Below are 15,649 nucleotides of genomic sequence, written 5' to 3'. Positions count from 1 at the left end.
CTTAGTCGAGGGATGTACCTATGCACTTCAGTCTTCGTTTCTTCAGCATGTGCTGACCAGAGCTAGTTCGTTTAGATACAACGGCAATGAGCTTCTTCCAGTTGTGCGGTAACTGTTCCTGACTGATCATCTGCAGCAAGAAGAAGTGGTGTAGGACTATTTTGATCGAGAGTTATCGCCTCCCAGATACACCTATGCACACGGCAAGAGATTCAAGCTACTTGATCCTTTCTTCTATGCCTACTATCATCCAGAGTGGTGTGTCTGACGATTTTCTCAAAGGCAGAAGCTCGTAAAGAAGCTCGGCTACTATCAGGGGTTACGCCAAAGTTTAACCTTGCATCAGCGCAATGGTCCGGAACATACAATTCTGCCAGATATGACTGGGATTCTTTCATCATTCTCACTCTTTTCCCCGGTCCTCGTGTCTTTGCTGATCATTGAGAGTGGTGGCAGACTGTCTATATGCTCCCTCTTTCTCAAGTCCACTATTGATGCAATCATATTTTTCCTTCAATAAAAAAAAAATTCTTCAATTTTCATTCTATCATGGTTTGACGACCTCGCCTAGGTAACAAGGCATAATTTTCAGTTGTTTATTTTCTTTGCAATAGAATGACAACGCAATTGTCGTAATCCTAGCGATGACTCAATCCCTAGTAATGGGATATTCTTTCAATTATCTACCAAATACTCATGAAATATTTTTTTCTATATTCCTTTCTATCCTGGATCTTCATCATCAAAATTTAATCATCCATCACATTCTGCAGAGAATATCGGTATTCCCAAGTGGTCCAGATCAGATAAGAAGACGCTACTATATCAAGTGCACAAGTGATTTTTAAAGCATCAAGTAAAAAGAGATGAATTCTCCAAGAACTGTTAGAAGACAAAGTCCGAATGATAAGGATGACATTGAACCTACTGCATATCAGATGTTTAAGAAAATGATGATTAGGATGATGTCTGAGCAAGCTAAAGATAGTCTCAGAAAGGCTTCCATCAAGGAGAAGACATATGTCTCCTTCTCTTAGAATATCATTGGTAAAAGCAACGAGCGATTCGACACATGTCTGCCTGATATTTTATTTTCATCGATGTCTTCTATCGTCGTAGATTCAATTCTGAATATTTCAGATGCCTAGATGAGGATGAAGCCAAAAAAGTCATGTGGGAGGCGCGGAAAGGCATTTGCAGTGGTAACATCGGCTACCAAACTCTTATCAAGCAAATCGTCAGGGCAGGATATTATTAGAAGACTATGCAGCAAGATTGCTATCATTTTGTGAAGAAGTGTGCTCTATGCTAGATACATGCACCTTCTATTCATGCGCCAACAACATATTTGCAAACCGCCATCTCTCCATGGCTATTTTCTATGTGGGTCTTTGATGTTGTGGGCCCCATCACTCCTTATGCTTCAAATGGCTATAAATATTTTCTTGCCGCAACAGAATATTTCACTAAATGGGTCGAAGCTATCAGTTTGCGTACAATAAAAGGTCGGCACATGGTCTCATTCATCCACAAGAATATTCTTTGTCATTTCACCATACCGCACGATGTCGTGTCGGACAATGGCAGTCATTTCCAGAATAAGAGAATGAGGAGATTTGGCTCAAAGTTCAGAATTCAGCATCATTTCTCTGCTCCCTATTATCCTTAAAGGAATGGTCAGGCAGAGACCACCAATAAAATTTTGATTAGAATCCTGGAGCGAACTTTGAAAACAGGCCGTGACTGGCATGAGAAGATCCATGATGCATTTTGAGCATACAGAACCACTATTCGAATTCCAACTAATGCTACTCCATCAGAACTTATCTACAGAATTGAAGTAGTACTACCTTTACATGTTCAGAAACCTGCTTTAAAATTTGCATAATTTCTAGAATTACCTCTTGATCAGTTTCAGCAACAATGGCTAGTATAGCTTGATTTGCTCGATGAAAGGAGGCTCAAGGCAGCAGAGCACGCTCAATCATATCGGCAGAGGGTAGCCAGACAATATGCAAAATTTGTCATTGAAAGAAAATTCTGAGTCAATGATCTAGTGCTCAGATCCATGGCTTATCTCAAGCATCGCCCGGGTGGCAAATGGTCGCCGAATTGAGAAGGGCCCTATGTTGTCGAGGAAGCATTACCCTGCAATTCATATATGCTCATCAATGCCGATGGTGTAGAATTATCAGACCCTATCAATGCTCAACATTTGAAAAAATTCTATACTTAAATCCTCTTTTCCATCCTTTGTAATTCCTTAATATATTTTCTTCAATAATTGTCAATTTCTTCTTCCCCTATTACACTGGGGCATTATTTTGAAAATTGTCTTCAAAACGTTCTGTATGCAGGCAGGATCACACAAATCTCTCATTTTGCACGCATGTGCACCCATTTACAACATTTGCATTCATTCGCATTCATCTGCATCAATTTGCATTTGCATCAAACTTCCTATTCAAGTTAAGGGATAAACTTGAGTTGCCCATTCAGGATAAGGGATAAATTCTGAGACCCTGACAGTTGTCCAAGTCGTCGTGAGGGAGAAGACTGAAAATCTTTTATCAAAATCAATTAGTAATTCTTCAAAATCCAGTGTTCGTGCTGGTAATTTTTCAAAAAACCAGTGTTCGTGCTGGTAATTTTTAAAAAATTCAGTGTTCGTGCTGGTAAAATTTCAAAAACTCAGTGTTCGTGCTGGTAATTTTTCAAAAATCCAGTGTTCGTGCTGGTAAAATTTCAAAAACCCACTGTTCATGCTGGTAATTCTTCAAAATCAAGTGTTTGTGCTGGTAAATTTTCAAAACCCAGTGTTCGTGCTGGTAAATTTTCAAAACCCAGTGTTTGTGCTGGTAATTTTTCAAAAAAACAGTATTCGTACTAGTAATTTTTCAAAACATAATGCTTGCACTGGTACATTTTCAAAATCCGGTGTTTACACTGGTACACTTTAAAATTCAGTGTCCACATTGGTCTAGTTTTCCTTCAGGATTCGAGTTCCAACTCGATTTTTTTTTCTTTCTAATTGAACTATTTTTCCTTCAGGATTCGAGTTCCGACTCGATTTTTTTTTCCTTTCAAATTGATCTACTTTTCCTTCAGGATTCGAGTTCCGACTCAAATTTCCTTTTCTTCTAATTGATCTAATTTTCCTTCAGGATTCGAGTTCTGACTCAAATTTCTTTTCCTTCCAAATTGATCTACTTTTCCTTCAGGATTCGAGTTCCGACTCGAATTGTCTTTCCTTCTAATTGAACTATTTTTCCTTCAGGATTCGAGTTCCGACTCGAATTTCCTTTCCTTCTAATTGGTCTAGTTTTCCTTCAGGATTCGAGTTCCGACTCGAATTTCTTTTCCTTCCTCATTGATCTACTTTTCCTTCAGTATTCGAGTTCCGACTCGAATTTCTTTTCCTTCCTCATTGATCTACTTTTCCTTCAGGATTCGAGTTCTGACTCGAATTTCTTTTCCTTCCAAATTGATCTACTTTTCCTTCAAGATTCAAGTTCCAACTCGAATTTCTTTTCCTTCCAAATTGATCTACTTTTTCTTCAGGATTCGAGTTTCGACTCACATTTCTTTTCCTTCCAAATTGGTCTACTTTTCCTTCAGGATTCGAGTTCTGACTCAAATTTCTTTTCCTTCCACAATGGATCTAGTTTTCCTTCAAAAATCCGAGTCCCGACTCGAGTTTTCTTTTTCTTTGGAATTGGTCTAGAAAATTAGAGTTTCGACTCAAATTTTCTTCCAAATCTAATTCAAATGTCTGGAATCGGTCTAGAAAATTAGAGTTCTGACTCGAATTTTCTTCCAAATCCGATTTGTTTAGCTTTCCTTTAAAGGTTTGAACTCCTACTCAAACATTTTTGCAATTTAGTAATTGGTCTAGAAGATCCAAGTTCCGACTCGAATTTTCTTTCAAAACCCAATTCATTTAGTTTTCCCTTGAAGATTTGAATTCCGATTTGAATCTTCCTTCAAAACCCAGTTTAACACCTGGTTTATTTAAAGCTCACAAGTTGAATCCTTCCTTCTTAAACTGTGATTCGTAGGTTAAATCCCTATGGAATCGACGATTCTTAGGTTGAACCCATTTCAAACCAATCTCATTCTAAAAAAATTGATCTGTAGGTTGAATTCTTACTGATCCTCAGTTCTTAGGTTGAACCCCTTCGAAACTAATCCCACTGCCAAAAATTTGATCTGTAGGTTGAAGTCCTCCTGATCCAATATTCTTTACAGTCCTTAGGTCCAACTCCTATTGGATTGGTATTTTTCAGAAATGTGATTTGTAGGTTGAAGTCCTCCTGATCCATGTTCTTAGGTTGAATCCCTATTGAACCCATGTTGTTCCCAGTGAACCAATGTCATTCTCAATTGGACCAATGTCGTTCTTAGGCTGAATTCCTATTAAACCCATGTTGTTCCCAGTAAACTAATTCCAATTTCGACCTTCGGGTCATTCAATTTCCAATTTCCAATTTCTAAATTCTAAATTCCAATTTCCAAATTTCCAAATTCCAATTTCGACCTTTGGTCACTCAATACAAATTTCAGTCATTTTCTCTTGCAAGAGACCCTTTTTACAGGGAGAGTTCAAGGGAGCTCGTTCTTTTCGCATGCTATTCTTTGTTCACTTAGCCCCTTTTTAGGGAGAGTTTGAAGAGACTCGTGTCTATGTGAACCGTTTGCAAAATAAAATTCCAATTTCATACAAGGAACCCTTAGTTCAGGGAGGGCTTCGACGAAAGTTCGTTTTCCTTGTGACCACAATTTCATACTAGGCCATTTCATCATGAAGGACCCTCTTTTCAGGGAGAGTGTGATGGACTCGTTCCTTCATGACCAATTCACAAACCTCACCATTACCGACCCCCTTTCCATAAGAGAAGCCTAATGTTAGGAAGTTTTGACGAAAGCTTACATTCTCTTCGAAAGTTCGTTTTGCAAACACCTCCTCTTCAGAGAAGAGAGGAGTAATTTCTATTTCCAATTTCTGAATCTTCGCCTTTGGGGAAAGGAGAAGAAAATTTTTGTCATGGATGCGTTGAGTCGTGCTTCAAATGCTGGCTTTCATAAAGGATATCAAGAACATTTTGCCAATTTGTCATTAAATATTTGTTGATTTCAAAATCTTTATTGCGCAAAAATATTATCTCAGAATACCTTCAGTATTACTTCCGAAAGGACAAAGCTTTTGCGAAAAAGGATTCAAAATTCAAAATCTTTCTATTGACCAACCAAAAGGATGAAGAATAAATCTTCGATATGGCCAACAAAGAAAATTCAATGTTGTTGCAAAGCCATAAGTGGTCGATATTGATCCCAGTCAATGGCACATTTTTTAAGATCATTCTTGGGAAATAAAGCAGTTAAAATATTCTGGGTGATACAGAAAAATCTACTCAATTTTCATATCTTCTTCATCACCTAAGCTGAAATTAAATATCTGCAAATGGGATCTCTTAATTGTCGTCAAGATGAAGACGAATTATGCGAGTTAGACCCCCAGAGCCAAAGAAGATTTGGATCATCTCCAAGATGAAGGAGTTTGTGACGGATCCTTCTAGGGAAAGTTCAAATCACCGTCAAGATGAAGGCGACAGCAATGAGCCTCCCAACAAACCCTAAAAGATATTTAATTTCTGCTATCATCAAGAGATTCTCAACCAATGAGCCAATACCGTCAAGATCAACCCTGAGAGAAAAAAGGATCAGAGCATCTCCAAGTTGTAGGAGTTTGTGATGTACCCTTCCAAAAAAAAAAAAAAGAGAGAGAAAAGTCAGGACATCTCTGAAATGAAGGATGATGTAATCCTCAAAAATCCAAGAGAGCTTCAATTCTGCCAAAAAAAAAGAGTGCAGAAAGATCATCATAAGAAAAGAATCTCAGGATATCAGACTACCAAATCTACCAAGAATCTTCTTTAAATTTTGTGAAATTCTATTATCAATATCCTTTCACCAATTGCTTTCACAATATCAAGAATACTCTCTTTTCTGTTCATATCAAGGAAATTGATAGCTTCCTTGAAAGAAAGCCAATCGCAAACAATTTGAATTTGAATTTGAATCTTGATTCTACGGAGTTAAGCCCAGTCGGAGGTAATACTTTAGGTAGAAAAGAGGAAATATTTTCATACCAATATAATCAATTTCAAGCATTTTGAATCAACAAACAATTTTTAACATTTTGGCAATATTTTCTTACTATCTTGACATGAAGTGAAGAGCTCAATGCCCATCTTGACATATTCTGGCATCACCTTTTACCTCCTTGAGAGAGTAACCTTTATTGCCTTTCGCATTGTTGAAAGATTAGCCTTTTCTTTGAAACGATAGTCTTTGTCATCTTTCGCGTTGTCGAAAGAATTCATCTTGTGTGCTGTCAAAAGAATCACCTTGCTCCTTTGGATCGCAATGTCATCTTTCGCGTTGTTGAAAGAATCGCCTTGTTCCTTTGGATCGCCTTTGCCATCTTTCGCGTTGTCGAAAGATTTTAATCTTTTGCGTTGTCAAAAGAATCGCCTTACTCCTTTGGATCACCTTGTCATCTTTCGCGTTGTTGAAAGAATCGCCTTTGCCATCTTTCGCGTTGTCGAAAGAATTCATCTTTCGCGTTGTCGAAAGAATTCATCTTTTGCGTTGTCAAAAGAATCGCCTTGCTCCTTTGGATCGCCTTGTCATCTTTCGCGTTGTTGAAAGAATCACCTTGTTCCTTTGGATCACCTTTGCCATCTTTCGCGTCGTCGAAAGAATTCATCTTTCGCGTTGTCGAAAGTATTCATCTTTTGCGTTGTCGAAAGAATCGCCTTGCTAGTTTGGATCACCTTGTCATCTTTCACGTTGTTGAAAGAATCACCTTGTTTCTTTGGATCACCTTTGCCATCTTTCGCGTTGTCGAAAGAGTTCATCTTTCGCGTTGTCAAAAGAATTCATCTTTTGTGTTGTCAAAAGACTCACCTTGCTCCTTTGGATCGCCTTGTCATCTTTCGCATTGTTGAAAAAATCGCCTTGTTCCTTTGGATCGCCTTTTTCATATTTCGTGTTGTCGAAAGAATTCATCTTTCACGTTGTCGAAAGAATCACCTTATTCTTCTTCAAAAAAAAAAATTGTCTTATTCACCATCCAACTTACCATTTTCTATCTTCCCGGTCAGGTTAAGGGATTAAACCTGAGCCTCATTTTGATGAGGTATTTCGTTCCCGGTCAGGTTAAGGGTTAAACCTGAGCCTCATTCTGATGAGGTATTTCATTTTCATTCCCGATCAGGTTAAGGGTTAAACCTGAGCCTCATTTTGTTGAGGTATTTTATTTCTTGGTCTGGTTAAGGGTCAAACCTGAGCTTCGTTTCTACACGAGGTATTTCTCGTCCCATCCAGGTTAAGGGCAAAACATGAATCTCACTTCTTTTGAGGTAAATTCTCTCTTTTTTATTCTCCATTTCATATCTACCATTTTCATCAGGGCTAATATTTTCATATTCAGTCAGATCCTTCTAACTGGGGAATTTTTATAGCCCAAGTTTGGTGTGTTTTTCTTTGCCACTAAGCTCGTCCTCAAGCCGGTTTAGTAGCAAAGAGGGGCATCTGTAAACACCCCAAATTTTCCATATCCATTTTCAAACACATCTCCTTGTGTAGTGCCAACCCTGTTAGGTCAGTGTAGGAGTCAAACCCCGAGTCAGTTTCAGGAAATCAACATTTTACCAAATTTTATTAGGAAAATTATCATTTTACCCCTAAGTCATCTCGGACCCCAATCTGTCGGAGTTAACCAAGCTCATTGGCCAGTTTAGAACAGTTAAAATATCAGTCATTTCAAGCTCATCTGAGCTCATAGTGAGAAAGCAATTTTTATTTCTAACCATTCCTGCCAAAATGGGATAATTTCTTCAAAAATAAGCTCATTTCTCACTCAGATCCAAGCCAATTATCTCTAAGTCAGTCATTCATAGTCAGTCATATTCTCAAGAGTCTAACTTGAGCTCACTAGGAGTTCGAGTGCTCCAGTTTCAGTTCAAAACCATTTTTGAGTGTCCAAGAGGCCATTTTAGTCCATTTCAGCACTTTCAGCTGAAATTGAGCTGAGTTCAGTCAGTTGAGCTAGTGTTCGAGCTTCGATTTTTAGTTCATGTCAGTATTACTGACCTTTGTTCTAGCTCAAACCCAGCTCAGGTTCATAATTCACTTCGCTTCAGTGACCGTTTCGTACCATTTCTCTGAAAATGACAACTTTTCTTGAAAAATTTAGCCGAAAAGGTCACTTGAGTGAGTGTCTAGTAAGTTCACTTGAGTTCTGAAACTCTAGAATCCAGCTCAATCTAGCTCATCTCAGTTCAATCCAGCTCAAACCACAATTTTCAGTGTCACTCTAACCTAGTAGAGTCCCGAGAACCATTCCTTGAGCTATTTTGCAAATTTTATCAATTTTTATGCTTTTTGAACTAGTACAACTACCAATCGGGGTCTGACATCCAAAATTCTTTATTCAGAGTTAGCATTTCGCATAGCATTTCACATCATTTCTCAGCATTTCATAACATTTCATCACATTGCATTTCATTTTCGAAGTCCAGAACTCCAGTTTTATAAATTTCAATCCAGATCGAGTTTTAAAAGTTTTCATAAATCAATTTCAAACCCCGGGTTTCCAAAATTGACATTTTTACTCCCGGGATTCTAAATTTGGAAATATTTCCTCGAGAAAAAAACAATCTGGATTTCTTTCAAAATTAAATTTTCAAATTCTACACTGGATTTGCTTCCCAACAAGGTATTGAACTTCAAAATTCGAGCTTGTTTCAAAAACTGCCAAAAATAGCTCGTTTCATCTAGAATTTTTTTGAAAAGACGTTTTTACCCCTTGAATTGTCAAAATAAATTTCAAAAGTGGAATTGGGACCCGCTCTGAGATGGCCTATTCATTTACATTTCTATTTTATTAAAAAAAAAATATGTTTCTTTTTATTGTTTTTATTGATTTTTATTTATTTATTTTATTTTAGAAAGGTGGGACCCACAAGGTGGTCGCCCAAACCTCCATCCCCCTCTCCCTTCCTTTCTTTCCTTTTTCTTTTTCCCTTTATCTTTCCCTTTCTTCTTCCTTTCTTTCCTTTTCTTTTTCTTCTTTATTTCCTTTTTCTTTTTCCTTTTCTTTCCTTCTTCGCTTTCTTCCTTCCTTCCTTTCCCACTTGCCCAGCCATTCAGGTATGGCTATTCCTCAAGGCTATATCATCTTATTAAACCCTAGGTATAAAGCTATCAAGCCCTAAGTCCAAAAAAAAAAAAAGAGGAAGAAGAGACAACTGCCTCATCCAAGCATCTCTCTCTCTCTCTCTCTCTCTCTCCTTTTCTCCCCTTGGCTGCTGCAGCCATAACAACGACCTTCAACATAGTTCAGCCATCTTCTTCCTTGCAGCCAACAGCACCACTGGTTGCACTTTTGGAAGTGACATTTTTAAACAATATTTTTCAATGAAATACATGGGAAAATCGTCAACCAAAGATATAAAACCGACTTTCCACTGAAGTGGCGAGTACGGGTCGAATCCACAGGGAACGGGATATTTTTGAAATAATTCTAAAATAACACTTTATTAACATAAAAAATTTTACAATCTATGTCAATGTTTACAAGTTACATTAAATAACATTCTAACTATGAAAATAAACTACAATAGGCAGCTAAGTCTTCAGCAGGTCTCCAGGGGCAAAATTGTCTTTTCACTTCAAGTGCTGTCACACATCACAATTGAATTGCATCTGTGAACCTGTTCTAACTTAACAACCTACATAATAAAAACACAAAGTCAGTAACTAAATCAATAATTAATCTAAATTACATCTATAATTAATTCTATATTATTTCTAAATTAAATTACAGTTAAATTAAACATATAAAACTAAAGTTATACTAACTAAGTGAACTAACTAATCTAAGCAACTCTAATTACTCTAAATACTGTTAATATACTAATTACAATGTTAGAAAACAGTAAAACTACACGAAATCAGACAATAGTTAAAAGATTGTTTTGTCCCTAAAGAAGGCAAAAATGGATTCTGACAGCTTTTCGCAAAACAACTATTTGAGGGGTCAAACGAATTTCAAAATTCATCAAATCACTTATATTTTGTAAAAGACAGATCCAAGAAACTAACACATTTTACAGAAGTGAAAATTACATTCTGGATCTCCAGAACGAAGCGTTTCAAAATTAGGATAATTTGGGAAATCGCAGGACCCAAAATTTGAAAATCCGAAAGAGCTGTTTTCATAAAACGCTTAAAACACAGACCAAATCAACTCGAATCGAGCTGAAATTTGGTCTGTAGACAGTTAACACAACGATGTGGAAAATAGAAAAATATTTTTTGGAAAACTCAATAAAAATTCACATAAAATAACGTGTGCACAAAATGGTAAAAATTAGGGTTTTGGTTCAGTGCACTATTCATCCCTTTGAATCCACAATTGACATTTGAACATTGAACCACGTACAAAAACAATCCTAACTGAACCTAACCTACTGTTAAACTACAGCAAACAATAACAATTAAACTAAGTTATAAAATCTAAGAAATAACCTAACCTAAACTCACTAATACTCTAAATAAGATACCTAAATAAATATAAACTCTAACTAGACATAATATATAACATCTAATATCACTAACTAAATTAACTATCTATTCTAATATTAATTCTAACTTACTAAAACAACTACTAACTTACGGTTAGTCTAACTAGCTAAGATTACTTACTAACTAAATTAAACACTAACTATGTTAACTAACTATCTAGGGTTATTTTACTAACTAAGGTTAGGGGTTTAACTAAGGCTAGGGTTAGTAATTAACTACGGTTTAACTATGGTTAGACTAACTACTTAAGTCTAGTAACTAACTAAGGTTAGGTATTTAACTAGAGTTATTCTAACTAGCACTAATTACTAACTAGGGTTAGTACGTATTTAAGTCAGACACTAACTAGGGTTAAATATGAACTAAAGGTAGTTAAGGTACGGTTAGGGTATGGATTTAACTAGGGAGAGATTGGGATTAGGTAGGGTTAACTAAGGTCAAACGAGGTTAACTAAGGGTAAACAACAAAGTACAATTAGAAACCTAAGTTTAGGCTAATTAACATTAACTAGAGTTATAAACTAACTACGGTTAGTTCCTAAATTAGGTCAACTAGGGTTAGTGATGTCTTCTTTTAAATCGTTGTAATTTTGAAAAGATTTTTATATGTAAAACATGTGAAAACCAGACATCAAATAATAAAAACCGGTTCTCACTAGTGGATGAGACCGGGTCGAACTCAGGGAACGAGAATATTTCGTATTCAAGTACACAATTCTAAACTAATCTTTATTACCGAATTATTAAAATGTAAAATGTTCAAGAAAGGTAAAAACAACTAACTATTACAACAAATGAATACCCTTCGCAGAGGGCGTAAAGTGCAATATTTACAAACCCAATTAAATTCCTAATTCTAAACTGAAATGTAAAAATCTTCTATTCTTGCACTTCGTGTCACGTAATCACTTCTGCTCCACTCCTGTGCTATCCTGCACAATTCAAATGAACACCAGCAGTACCAGAGATAGAAGGAAAATTATACAAAACTGACTAAATGCTAAAAATACAAAAGAAATTAGGCAAGAATTCTAAATGACAATTTCAAATGAAAATGAATTCTAATTAAATCTAATTAACTAACAGTTTACTTAACTAACACTTTACTTAACAAAAATAGGAAAATGAAGGAAAAATTAGAAGCAGGGAAATGACTTGTAAAATAAAGAAAACTAGAAATCTTAATGTAAAGCAACACTGGATTACAAGAAATCAAGGAGTTGAAATGAATGTTGAAAGCTGTAAAATGAGATGAAGAAACATGAAATAATAATAAAAAATATTACAATATGTAAAAACAGGAAATTAAGAAAAACAGGAAAAACAAGATATAAAAGAAAAATAGAAAAATCAGAACAAGCAAAATTAGGAAATTAAAGCGTGCAGAAAAACAGAGAATTTCGAAACAAAGAAGCTACTAAATGAAACAAAACAGAAACTGGAATCATAATAAAAAAATATAGCAGGAAATCAAAATAAATGGAATCAAAATAAAAACCGTAACTAATGAATGACAGAACAAAGTATGCAGATTAAGAAGGGAAGGAACAAATGGAAATGCAGTTATCAGAAGCAAAGAATGTAATGAATGAAAAACAGTAACTTCAAGACATCAAACAAAAATCATTAAACAAAAATCAGCATCAAACATTGAAATAGGAAATGGAAATCAACATTGAAACAAAAAAAATGAAAATCACATTGAAACAGAAAATGAAAATCACATTGAAACAGAAAATGAAAACAAAAATTATGGAACACGATAAAACCAGAAATTTAAAAATTGCAAAAACAGGAAATAGAAATGAAAATCTACTGTATCTACGATATTATGATGAAAATGGAAATCAAAACACACAATTACTGAATTAAAACAAACTGAAAATCAAATCAACGGGAAAAAAAAATTCACTAGAATACAAACAGAAAAACGGATTGAAAAGGTAATCAGCATCCGATCTATCGATTTTTTTCTTTTCGTTTTTAGTTTTTCTTTGTTTTTTTTTTCTTTTCGCTTTACAAAAATAGCAACCAGAAGAAGATCTGAAGAAGAAGAAGAATTGAAGAAGTTAAAGATCAATCGGAATAAGAAGAAGAAGAAGATCAGAAAAAGAAGAAGAAGAAGAAGAAGAAGAAGAAGAAGAAGAGGAATTGGAAGAAGAAGAAGATGAAGAAGGAGAAGAAGAAGAAGAAGAAGAAGAAGATGAAGAACAACTCACCGTGCCTTGAGAGGGGTTAGAGGAGAATGGCCTCCACCATCCACACCGTCGCCGGAATAAAGAGATTCCACCACCACCACCGGCTGGATTGAATAGAGCAAGAGGGAGAAGGGGAAGGTAGGTCAAGAAGGAGCCGGTGATGGTGGAGGAGGGTGAGAAAAGAGGGAAGAGAGGGAAAGAGAACAGGGTCTGGCGTGAATTGGGGGAGGCGATTGAAAATTTTTCGTTTTTGGGTTTTTAAAAAAATTCAAACCGGTTCACCGGTTTGTAACAGTTTTTCTTGGTTATTTTTTTAAAAAATTAAACCGATTAAACCGGTTTATAACAGAATATTTTCAGATTTAAAAATCAAAAACCTTATAAACCGGTTTATTATAAAATTTTCAAAAGTTAAAAACTATTTATTTAAAAAGAAACTCAAAATAAAACTATTCTAACTAATATTTTTTTTCTTCTTTTCTAAAAACAAACACTTAAAATGAATATAAAACTATTTTTCTCCATTTTTTATTTTTTATTTTTATTTTTACTGAAAACTAAAACTAAAATACTATGTTAATATCAAACATTAAAATATGTACTAAAATATACAAATAAAGCTATTTTTCATACATTTTCTGTTTTGAAATCATTTTAGCTCATTTAACGAAAACTAACATAAACTTGGGTTTTTAAAACATTTTTTTCATAAAATCATGCATATTTTAATATTAATTCTCCTTGAAATATATGCATGATCAGTTAGCTATGGTTGATTAGAGGTATGACTAGGGTTAGGTTAACTAGCTAGGGTCGACTATAGGTTAATAACTAACTATAGTTAGACTAACTATGTCTAAACACTAACTAGGGTTAATAAGAGATCAACTAGGGTTAATTGGCTTTAACTACGGTCGGTTAGGATTACTTAACTAGGGTTAGTCTAGGTGGCGGTTTTAGAATAGGATTTGAATAGTGTCCACGCCAACCTAGATTGATTTAATTAGGCTAATAACTAATTGATATTTTCTAAAACACTAAAGTCAATCTAAATTAAAACTTATCTTCAATATACACTAGAATTAGCACCTACCTAAATAAGTATACACGGTTTTTACAAACCTAATTTAATTCAATAAAGACTAACCTAATTAGAATACACGAATTTCTAAAATCTATACTATTACTAACTTACTAAATTAATTAACATTAATCCTATGCTACGTTAAACTAGGAAAGAATAAATAGGGCTAATAATAGAAATCCACGAATTTGGTAGAAGCCAACTCCTCTCATTATTGCCTTAATTGCACTTAGGGAAAGTGTTTGATTGCAAAAACCGTCCAACCCATTTGACTCATACGTTTTCAATCCTTTTCTTTAAAAGCAATAAACTCTTTTGAAAACGTTTCCCAAAGCATCACACGAATTTCTTTGGGTTCCCTTCCTTGAAAGCATTAAAGGCCTTAAATGAAAATAAAGCACTTCAACCCTTTCCCAAAACACAAAACACGTTTTTGGATTAGCTTTGAATGCACATTTCAAATTTCCAATCTTTTCCTAAAACGTGTAGTCATATTTAGCATGACCTTTGGAATTCCAAAGGGTTTCTAAAATTCGTGTAACCTTCTTTAAAAGGCCCTTTGGAATTCCAAAGGGTTTCCAACTTTGAAAATGTAACTCATTTATGGTTGGGTTGAAAAAGATAACCTCCTTAGGTGCTATCCACGAATTGGGAGGAGGTGTATTCATACCAAAAACGAATTTCAAAACAATGACTCAATTGCCCTTCTAAATTTCAACTCCATCTAATTATTTTACTATGCTAAACTACAATTAATCTAACTAACCTAACATATATACAAATCAAACAAAGGGTATGCATAAGAAATCACGAATTTGGAAAGTCTATTGAATTAAACACTACACAAAAATCAAAATACTAAACTAATGCTAAATTAACTAAAATGAAAATCAAGAATTGTAATTACTCTAACCTATGACTTAAAGCTAAAATCAAATATGAAATACCTACTTCACGAATTGAAAGAAATCTAACTATATTAATTACTACACGCAAATCACAATACTAAGTTAATGCTACTCTAAAAACGATATTAGCAATTCTATCTAATTTAATTCCTACACACAATTCGAACTTATTCAATTAATGCTAAATTGCCTAAAACGAAATACATTGCACCTAGACATTTTAATTCTAATTTCCTAAAACCTAATGACCTAATAACTGAAACATGCAACCTAGCTGGCCCTCTAATGGCCGCCCTACCTATGGAGAAGATGACTACATTTACACCTAAGACAAAAACGAAAATGGAAACTCATGAAAAATACAAAAAATAAATTCTAATTAACCTATGACTAACCTAACTATCAAAACATATCAACAATGAATCTAACAAGCTGCTACCTACAAAAATTTAAACTAAAAACGAATTGCACAAGACATTACATGAAATCTACATCAAATTACAAACTAAATATCTAAACTAATAACATACTCTAATAAAAAACTACATGCTATTACATTAACACAAGATTAAACATGAACTTTTTAAAATTGTAAAACACTAAGACTTATCTAATTAACATGCTGGAACCTAATTCAAAACATAAAAACGCTAAACCATACTACACTACAATCGATCATTCTAAAAACACAAACTGAAATTCTTAAACACAAAATCGATGCTAAAACTATAACTACATGAATCTACCTGGCCAATTAACTAAATAAAATTAGTTTAACAAACCATACAGCTACAGAAAACACTACA

This window comes from Nuphar pumila, chromosome 5 (assembly GCF_984573655.1).
Source record: "Nuphar pumila chromosome 5, dmNupPumi1.hap1.1, whole genome shotgun sequence".
Classification (NCBI taxonomy): Eukaryota; Viridiplantae; Streptophyta; class Magnoliopsida; order Nymphaeales; family Nymphaeaceae; genus Nuphar; species Nuphar pumila.
The sequence above is the reverse complement of the archived record's forward strand: the minus strand, read 5'-3'. Positions refer to the sequence as shown.